At 42.0% G+C, this 10,193-nt stretch overlaps 1 long non-coding RNA gene across 1 annotated transcript; it reads right to left on the bottom strand.

Moving 5' to 3' along the window:
• Window positions 1-901: 901 nt before the first annotated feature.
• On the bottom strand, window positions 902-9,313 carry LOC132426527 (uncharacterized). The gene is made up of 4 exons (XR_009519720.1): window positions 9,232-9,313; window positions 7,309-7,394; window positions 6,013-6,045; window positions 902-962 (listed from the first exon to the last, which is right to left on the bottom strand). It is a non-coding gene; the product is annotated as an uncharacterized lncRNA (long non-coding RNA).
• Window positions 9,314-10,193: the final 880 nt, after the last annotated feature.

Genomic DNA, 10,193 nt, shown 5'->3' with positions numbered 1-10,193 from the left:
CAGATAGCTGTGCCCTTCATAGTTGCAGGGGTTTCCAACTCTCCTGATGGCCCTGGTTTTGGGCCTTTAGTAAGACCACCTCCTTCTGGATCTTGGGTTGGTCACAGCTTCTCAGTCACCTCACTGTCCCACTGAGCTCCCTAGCAATTCCTTCACCTGTGTAACCAATTCTTGAATTAAAATCCCTCATTTTAAAAACCCAGATTTTTCTGACTAGACCCTGATTGATATAGTTCCTAGTATATACTTGGGGTACTCTGGTATCAAAGAGCTTTTGCTGTATAAAAACCCACCCCAAATCTTAATGGCTTAAAGCAACAATGCTTGATTTTTGCTCATGAGGCCATGCATCATTTTTGCTGATCTGAGCCAGGTTCAGCTGATCTCAGCTGGGAAAGCACTCATGTATCTACAATACTCTGGTCGGTTGGTTTGGGGATTGCTGGTCTATATTCACATATCTGGCTGTTCAGTACATTAGCTAGGGCAATGCAAAAAGGCCATGGATACAGAGAGGGGATAATAATGTCAATTTTGCAAGCTATCTGCCAAAGACCCTAAGCAATTGTCTCTCAAAATGGGATTCTGGTATTGGGTTGCTCACCTATTTAAGTTTGACTACCATGAAACTGAAACCACTAGGTGGCGTTTCAGGGGGCTCCAAGGAGCTCTGGTTCTTTATGTCTCAGTGCAGAAAGAATTCAGTGAGAGGCAAAGTGATAGATAAGAAGTGTTTTATTAGAATAAGACACATGTGAGGCTTACAAGCGGGCAGGTGAGAGGGTGCCATGCCCCGAGAACTTAGTGGGCTACAGTTTTATAGTCAAAACAAAAGGGGGGAGGGGGAAAAGACCACTTCCTCATTCTTGAGTAGACATCACACTTCCATCATCAGCTCCTTCTCCAGGTTGGGCAGGGGAGTTTTCTTGTCCCTGCGTGGTCAAGCTAGGACTGTCAGGGCACTATGGAAAAATTATTTCACGTCTCAGTACAATGAGGGTCTTTCACTTTGAAATGTCACCTTTCCACAAATTATTGTTTTTTATGTGTGCAGAGAGCATGTCCTATGGGTCATTAACTTACTGAGCTCACTGGGCAAGATGTGGGTCTCATGCCACCATTGTTTTATTGATTTGGGGCATGTCTCATGCTTCTCTTGAATGGTTTTGTTGCTAAGCAAGCCTGCTTGGTTTTGTGGTTAAGCAAACCTGCTTTCTGGAGTGATCATTAACTTACATGGTTCTCCCATACTTTTTCTTTACTTACAATCCCCTAGTGGGAATAAGTATTTAATTATCTACTTTGTCCCTTTACTCTGTCCCTATCAAAACCCTGTTCTACTTGTGTGTTACTAGAAATCTGTGGTATATAGTGGCATCACAATTATTTAAATTATAACCTATTATTGCTTGGTAGGAAGTGTCAATCAAAGGGAAGATGGGCTTCCCTGGTGGCACAGTGCTTGAGAGTGTGCCTGCCGATGCAGGGGACACGGGTTCGTGCCCCGGTCCGGGAAGATCCCACATGCCGTGGAGCGGCTGGGCCCGCGAGCCATGGCTGCTGAGCCTGTGCTCTGCAATGGGAGAGGCCACAACAGTGAGAGGCCCGCGTACCGCAAAAAAAAAAAAAAAAAAGGGAAGACATTATGTAGCTGCTGTACTAGCCCTCATGGTTATAATGAGGACAAGGTCTGTGGGATGAGAGCTTAGAGAAATAAAATAATAAGTCTAGAAATTTAAACTCTCAGTTCAAGGCATGGGCACAGAATAAGATCAGTCTTACGGTGTCATTTTTGTGTGTGCGCATGTGTACGTGTAAGTGTTCCTCATGAGGATATGGATCAGGAGCTGAGGATAAGGCTCAAAATCTAATTGTGTGTCCCTATCAAATTCACGGTTGAAATACTGATATTTAGCAACTGGTAGAATATTTACATCAGTCTCTGACCCATGGTGTAAGGGCTACTGTGGTGAGCAGGGTCAAATGGGAGCCAACGTAAAAGGCTCTCCTACTAAATAATAAATCAGGTGGAGTCTGTAAAGATTAGTGCAACGATTAAGGACTTGAACATTACAGGCTGTTCATCCTTATCACATCCTTGTTTAACTTGCTTGTCTGGCCAGTATAAAAGCCAGATGAATTTGGAGAATGCCTGTGGATCATTATAAAGTTAGTTACGTGGTGACTCCAATTACAGCTACTTTTCCAGGTGTTGCATCTTTTTCCTGGAGCGAATGAACATGGTCCCTGGTATTTGGTCTGTAGCTGACAGATGTTTTTCCTTATATCAGTTATATGGATTATCAAAAGCAGCTTGCTTTTACCTGGCAGAGACATCGATAAACCTTAGAGCTATGTGAATTCTCCTGCATTGTCATAACATAATCCACAGGGTCCTTGGTCACCTGGGCAACTCACAGGATATCATTGTTAGCATCATGCTGAATATTTTGAGCAGAAAAGAGCAAGAATCCCAGAGGTCATGCTAATACAAATGTATACCAGAAGGTGGAAGAAAAACCCCATCAAAGTTCAGTGGCTTGCCACACCACTGATGTTTCTGAGAAGCATGCAGGGTGTATCTGCTCTAAACAAGTTCCTGCTCATTGCACCACTTACCACCAAACCAGGGGCATCAAGCTCAGTGGGACTGTTTGGATATTGGAGGAAACATATATTGTATTTGAGTGCACTGCTCTGACCTATTTATTGAGAAATTGGTAACCCTGACAATTCTGAGTGATGCCCAGGGCGAGAGAAGGCTCTCTATAAGGTAGAATCTGCAGAGGAAGCTTCTGTGCCCCTTAGCAGATTCATGTGGAAAATACACTGGATGGAACATTTTGCATAGCTCAGGTAGCAGATGAATGCTGGACACACGGGATTCTAAATTTGCGTTATGACCTTTCCTACCCACCATGAACTTAATGTTATCTGATCCAACAAACTAAAAGCTTAGCTATATGCAGCTACAATCCATTATCAAATGGAAGTCATTTCTAGGAGACTGGACCTTGGCAGATTGGAACATTGGTAAGAAGGTCGGAGGTCCTGTAGGGGCTGAAATAGGCACAGAGTGTAAGGATTATGTGTATCCCATGAAAATGCTCCCCAAAGAGTGCTCTCAGTAGAGGAGGTTCACAGTAATCAAATAGAGAAGATCATTTGTTCTGTGATGTTGGTCAGCCTCTTTCTGTAGTCACCCCAGTGCTTGCTGGAGGGGCCCGTGTACGAAATGGCTTTAGTGGCAGGGATGGAGGCTCTCCACGGGCTTAGTAAAACAGACTTCCATTTGAAGCCCAATCTGGCCTCTGCACCCTGACACTGAATTAAATCTCAGAGACAGAGTTTTGGGTGAAGTAGAAAAGAATAGCTTTATTGCTTTGCCAGGCAAAGGGAGCCACAGCAGGCTAATGCCCTCAAAACTGTGTGTCTTTGAATCCCACTTCTGACACCAAGAAAAAAACAAAAACAAAAAACTGTGTGTCCCCACTTGGAGAGAGTAGTGAGGAGTTTTATGGTAATTGTTCAAAGAGGGTGTGATCAGCTCGTGGACATTCTTCTGATTGGTTGGTGGTGAGGTAAGTAGGAGTCAGCAACATCAACTTTCAGGTTCCAACTGGTCTGGGGTCTACATGCTTGTGGGCAGCATACCATCGTTAACCATTAACTCCTTCCACCTAGTGGGGTTTCTGTATCTGCAAAACAGCTCAAAGATACTGTGTGTATCCTTTGATGGGGAACCAGGACCTTGCCCAAAGGCTGCAATATTGTTTCTCTTGACTGTGTGTTTCTCCCTTGTCTTGCATCCCCTCTCTTCCCTAATTAACAACTGCTTGAATCTGCCCATTGGAATGAAGCCTATTTCCTGTAATCAAAGAAATGGGGGACACAGAAAGGCTTTTGTGTCCAGGAGGCCCACAGGGCCCTGCTTGGTATCACTTTCATCACTGATGACCTGGCCTCTGCTCCACTGCTAAATGCCCAGCCATCCAACAGCAGAGGCCACCCAGAGTACTTCATATGGCGCCTTTCTTCTGAGGGACCAGCTGGCCACCAGTGGCTTATTGGTTACCTTGGATCTTTTCCATCAGGGAAGGGAAAGAAATTTGTCCTCAAACAAATATATTCTGAATACAGATTGCCTTTCTTCCCCACAGTGCTTCTTTTTTAAAATTTATTTATTTATTTTTGGCTGCCTTGGGTCTTTGTTTTGGTGCACGGGCTTCTCATTGCAGTGGCTTCTCTTGTTGCGGAGCACAGGCTCTAGGCATGCGGGCTTCAGTAGTTGTGGCTTGCGGGCTCTAGAGCACAGCCTCAGTAGTTTTGGCGCACGGGCTTCGTTGCTCTGCGACATGTGGGATCTTCCCGGACAAGGGCTCGAACCTGTGTCCCCTGCATTGGCAGGTGGATTCTTAACCACTGCGCCACGAGGGAAGTCCTCCCACAGTGCTTTTGTCAGCACCACCACTTGTGGACTAATAGAAAGCTTTATCCATTGCCTCTGATGGGGAGATAGATTTTATTGTCAAGTAAGTGCTACAGTAGGCTCATGTCCATGGGGTTCACTGGTTTTACCATGTGACTCATGATCCAGAAGCAGCTAACTTTATGAAATGGCTGGCTGAATACTCAGTTGTAGTATCAGCTGTACCAGCTAATTCCCACATAGCCTTTAGGTCTCATTTAAATATCACTTCCTAAGGGGAGAATTCCCTAATCTGCCAGATGAGCTTCGATTCCTAATCGCTAATACTTATTGAATACTTATATTATCAAATTTAATCCACCACTATGAGATAAACTGAGGCACAGAGAGCTTTTATTATCTTGTCCATAGTTGCACAGTAGGTGAAAAGACAAGCAGTCATGCCTGAGTCCTTACTCTTCCTCTTTCCTAAATACTCTAATAGCACCCTGGCTAGGACACCCTTAGAGAGCTGATCCTGGGCTGAGTTAACAAGGGAATGAGGCAGCTATGGAGCTGAGTCGTATGTCATGAGACTGTCTTTGTGCCTATGTACACAGATGGGAGTAACTGCTATGGCAGAGTGTGGCTGAGACATGACATTCTACCAGGCACCAGCTTCCACTGATAGTGATGCCTTGGATGATGAGTATTACTATGCTAGGGCTATAGAATCCTGATGCTAAGGAGAACTAACATTAATAATAGAGAGAATGATTGTTAGGTTGTATTGCATTAAATACATTTTGGCAGAAAACATTTTAATCCATTCTTTCTATCAGTGTCTGCTGTAGCAGACTTTCCTTGAATGTTCCCACCTTTGCCTAGGATTTTCCTGCTTTTTTCAGGTGGTTGAAAGTTCCAGTGCCCTGCTAGCCATGGCTGTATATAGGGGAAACATACTCTGCCTGGTACATGAAAACCTTCTTTATTACTTTCATGCAGAGCACCGCTCACCCAAGTATGGAGTCTTGGTCTTAGTGGGGGTGTTAAAAATCATGGAACCCTCAGAGAGACAAGTCCCTGGACACAACGAGCAACAGAAAGGAAAGTTGCTTTCACTTCACTATGTTTGTTCCCATGACTGTAGGGAGAAGTTGAAGAACATCTTATGATATTGAATCTTGGACAATCTTTGGGGAATTTCCTCTCTGTACACATTCTGATGGCATGATTTTGTAGGTGGTATGTGGTTAATACCTGAGAGTCTGTTAGCCAACACTGGGCTCCTGCATGTTTTCCCAGAGCTTTAAAGCTTGGGTCCTTTAAAGGACCCAAGGTTCCTGGAGGCAGGGTTCTGGCTTCTGTAACACATTTCCTCTATCCAGGTCTCATTCCTCTAATCAGAGGTGGCGCTCTGCCAGTCTGCTCTTTCTTTGACTCCTAGTACTCTGACCTTAAACAAATATCTCCAATGCCTATTTGTACAATTGCTTTGGTTTATCCTGTCCCTCGGAACCAAGGACTTGCATGTAGTCCATTGCCCTCCAACTGATGTCATCTTCAAAGAAGAGGTCATAGCATATCTGTAGATAAAGACTTACCAGCACTGATATATCCTTTGTAATTTCTTTGTGCTTAGGATAAATGAAAAGCATTGTATTAATTTTAAAATAATGGACTTCCACATTTAAGATGACTAGAGTTATACCCCTATAAATCCATTAATTTTATTACCTAATTTTACTACTTAATATTACCAAACATTTAATGAACATATAATGTTAATGCATGAAATATTTGTGTCCCTCTCAAATTTATATGTTGAAGTTCCAACCCCCAGTGTGATGGTATTAGGAGGTGGGGCCTTTGGGAGGTGAGTAGGTCATGAGGATGGAGCCCTCATGAATGGGATTGGTGCTGTTAGGAAAGAGATTCCTATGGCAGAGATTCTTCTGCCATGGAAGGACACATTGAAAAGATGGCTGTGTATGAACTAGAAAGTAGGTCCTCAGCATACACCACATCTGCTGGTGCCTTGATCTTGGACTTCCCATCCTCCAGAACTGTGAGAAATTTCTGTTGTTCATAAGCCAACCAGTCTATGGTATTTTGTTATAGCAGCTTGAATAGACTAAGACATACACTATGTGCCAAATACATTGCTGGTTATAGAGATACAGTAATAAACATGATAAAAATCACTGTAGTTATGACCTCATATGCTATATCTGAAAAAATAAAGTAATTATTTGAGATACAAATGACAGATAAACTTACTTAATAACATTTAAACAATAAAGTTTGGGGGAACTCCCTGGTGGTCCAGTGGTTAAGACTCAGCACTTTCACTGCAGAGGGCCTGGGTTCAATCCCTGGTAGGGGAACTAAGATCCTGCAAGCTGCATGGCGAGGCCAAAAAATCCAACCAACCAACAAGAAAAACCCCAGTGAAATTTGCTAATTGCCAATGAAGACTTTCTTCTTGCTCAAATATGGGGAGGGCAAATACCACACTTAGTGTCTGAAGTCAACAATATTAGGGATATTTCTTTTTTTAAAAAATGCCACGTATTTAAAAACGGCAGTTTCTCTATAACACGTACTAACGTTACACTGCCATAATTACATGGAAACTGTCTGGTGGCTTAACATTGCTTCTCCTCACACACAGGGGCCTATAAAATTGACATTTAGCTCTGATTACATTAGAAACAAAGAGCTTGTATGCCAAGGCTATGTTTATGCTGACATACTTGGATATTATTTGGATATAATTGGGTGTATTAGGATCAATATATTTAGATGCTGATCCATTCAGGGGGAAAACCTATCACCTTTCTGACATGCCAGATCCTTACCAACACCAGAATAAAATATCATTAATTTTTTAAAGTTACCTGAAATGATACGCTCTATGCAAGGCCCACAGAAACAATAAGATTAATAACAATTGAATTATTTTCCTTTGGTATCTCATTCTTTCCTGGAACGATAAAAAAAACAGATAAAACTAGATTAAATAAAGCACAATGTACACCGAGTATGCTGTGTTGAATCCTACCTCTCCATGACTTAAACTAGATGAGGTAATAGATATTGGCTGGGATGTAAGGCACCTCTGCTCCTTGGATATCTGTCTATATGAAAATAGAGTTAAGTCAGTAGAAACACTGTTTATTTGAGCTAGCTGCCCCAAGACTTAGGACATTAGCTGGCATAAGCTGACCTGATACAAGAGCTCTTACAACCTTTATTTGTCTTTTTCTAAAGCACAAAGAGCTTTTCCTACAGAAAAGAAAAGTATAAATGCCACTTCCAAGCCACCCTAGCTCACAGGGTGGGTGTCAGAGAAAGAGATCATTATGAAAATACTTACTTGGACTCTAAAGAGTTGTATAGTTATGAAGGAAGTTATTATTTTTAATTAAACAATATTATGAAGATCATTCTAAGAAAGGTGATAGGACTGCTAACAGCATAAAATATGTGCCCCTTCTCAAAAGTATTTGAATACAAAATTGAATTCAGACCACTGGCTGGAGGCTAAACTATAATTTTTAGATTATTTGTGCATTGGCCTTGGAATTTGAGCCATCAAGTTTACAGAACTCCTTTGTGATACGTAATTTATGGAATATGAAATTCTCTGTGTGCAGAAAGGAATTAGATATGGCTTGATGGTTGAACTTAAGGACAAACTCTTACCTTTCGTTTTACAAAGATCACATAGTAATTTTATACAGCTTCTTCTTGGAGATTTAACATTTATGGTATAATGGGTTGGGAATTCATGTAGAGAATCCTAAGAGGGTAGACGGTTTTCAAGCAGGACATTTTGAGACCTTTGAAAAATCGTGAATCAGATAACCTAGTATTTGTTCGGTACTCGGTCCTCTCACCGCTGTGGCCTCTCCCGTTGCGGAGCACAGGCTCCAGACGCGCAGGCTCAGCGACCATGGCTCACGGGCCCAGCCGCTCCGCGGCATGTGGGATCTTCCCGGACCAGGGCACGAACCCGTGTCCCCTGTATCGGCAGGCGGACTCTCAACCACTGCGCCACCAGGGAAGCCCCAGATTCTCTTTTGATGATGAAAAAATTAGACACTTGTAGCCTTAACAATTCATATGCCAGTAGCTTCTCTTTGTCATTACCAGGGGACTAGATTTTGTCCAATTAGAAAAAAAAATAAGATAACTTAAGTTTCTTTCCTTGGGGATTTTTTTAAAGCTTCATAATACATTTTTAACTGAAGTATAATTTACATAAAGTAAAACACATGCAATTTAAGTGTACAGTTCATTGGATTTGTAACAAATGTACATGTGTATGTAAAAACCACTTTACAGTATCAACATCTCCATGATCCCAGTAACTTTTCTTGTGCCCCTTGGAGTCACTACCTTCCCCTACCCAGGAAACCAGTTTTCTGATTTCTACTACCATAGCTGAGTTAGTCCTGCTGTAAAACTTCATATAGATAGAATTGTACTGATGCACTCTTTGCATTTGGCTTTTTTCACTCCAAAGTTCTGCAGCTCACCCATGTTGTCGTGTGTATTTCACACCATACAAAAACTTAATTCAAAATGAATTACAGATCTAAGCATAAAAGCTAAAGCCACAGGCTTTTAGAGAAAAACATAGGAGAAGATCTTTGTAACTTGGGGGTAGATAAATGTCTCTTAGGTGACAGAAAACAACAGCTGAAGAAATGGTAAACTATACTTCATCAAAATTAGAAAAACTTCGGCTCTTCAAAAGACACCATTCAGAAAAAGAATAAGGAAGCCATTACTATTCACCAATGGTTTATAGTTACCTGAAATAGTATATACCATACATGATCCATACAGGAAATAAAATCCATATCAATGTTGGAAATTTTCTATTGATTTCCATTCTTCCTAGAAGAAAAAAAGAAGGTGGTGAAGGAGGATAATTAAGTTAAATTAGTGCAGAATTAGAATCTATTTTGGGTCACAGCTGAGTAGAGTATACCAGACTAATACTCCCATAGATAATAGTCATAAGCTCTGGATGAAATTTAAAGAAAAAGTTAAATAAAATTATCTGAAGGCAAAGGAGAGGGACAAAAACAGACCAGTCCTTGAAAGGAGGGAAGGTATTGGGTAAAATTCACATTTATACAGCTTTTCATTTGAGGTTATCTCTCAATTCACACAGAGCTAGGTGGCTAGAATTCACATCGAAAGACTTGAGGAGTCAGAAGGTAGAGTTGTTAGATGTAAAGGAGGCTGAAAAGTAATAGAGAAATCCCAGAAAGAGGGATACACAAAATGGGGTATCCCAAAGTTGGCATAGAGACTCTGACCAAGGGACTTCCCTGGTGGCACAGTGGTTAAGAATCCACCTGCCAATGCAGGGCACACGGGTTTGATCCCTGGTCTGGGAAGATCCCACGTGCTGCAGAGCAACTAAGCCTGTGTGCCACAACTACTGAGACCACGCATCACAACTACTGAAGCCTGCGTGCTCTAGGGCCCGCGTGCCGCAACTACTGAGCCCGCATGCTGAAACTACTGAAGCCTGCGCACCTAGAGCCCATGCTTCACAACAAGAGAAGCCACTGCAATGAGAAGCCCGTGCACCACAACAAAGAGTAGCCCCCACTTGCCACAACTAGAAAAAGCCCATGTGCAGCAACAAAGACCCAATATAGCCAAAAAAAAAAAAAAAAAAAAAATTCTGACCAAAACCTTGGATGACAACTTAACTGTCCATGCATAGGAAAGATTTCAGTTTCCCCAGGAAATACCAACA

This window comes from Delphinus delphis, chromosome 6 (assembly GCF_949987515.2).
Source record: "Delphinus delphis chromosome 6, mDelDel1.2, whole genome shotgun sequence".
NCBI lineage: Eukaryota > Metazoa > Chordata > Mammalia > Artiodactyla > Delphinidae > Delphinus > Delphinus delphis.
The sequence above is the reverse complement of the archived record's forward strand: the minus strand, read 5'-3'. Positions and strand labels throughout refer to the sequence as shown.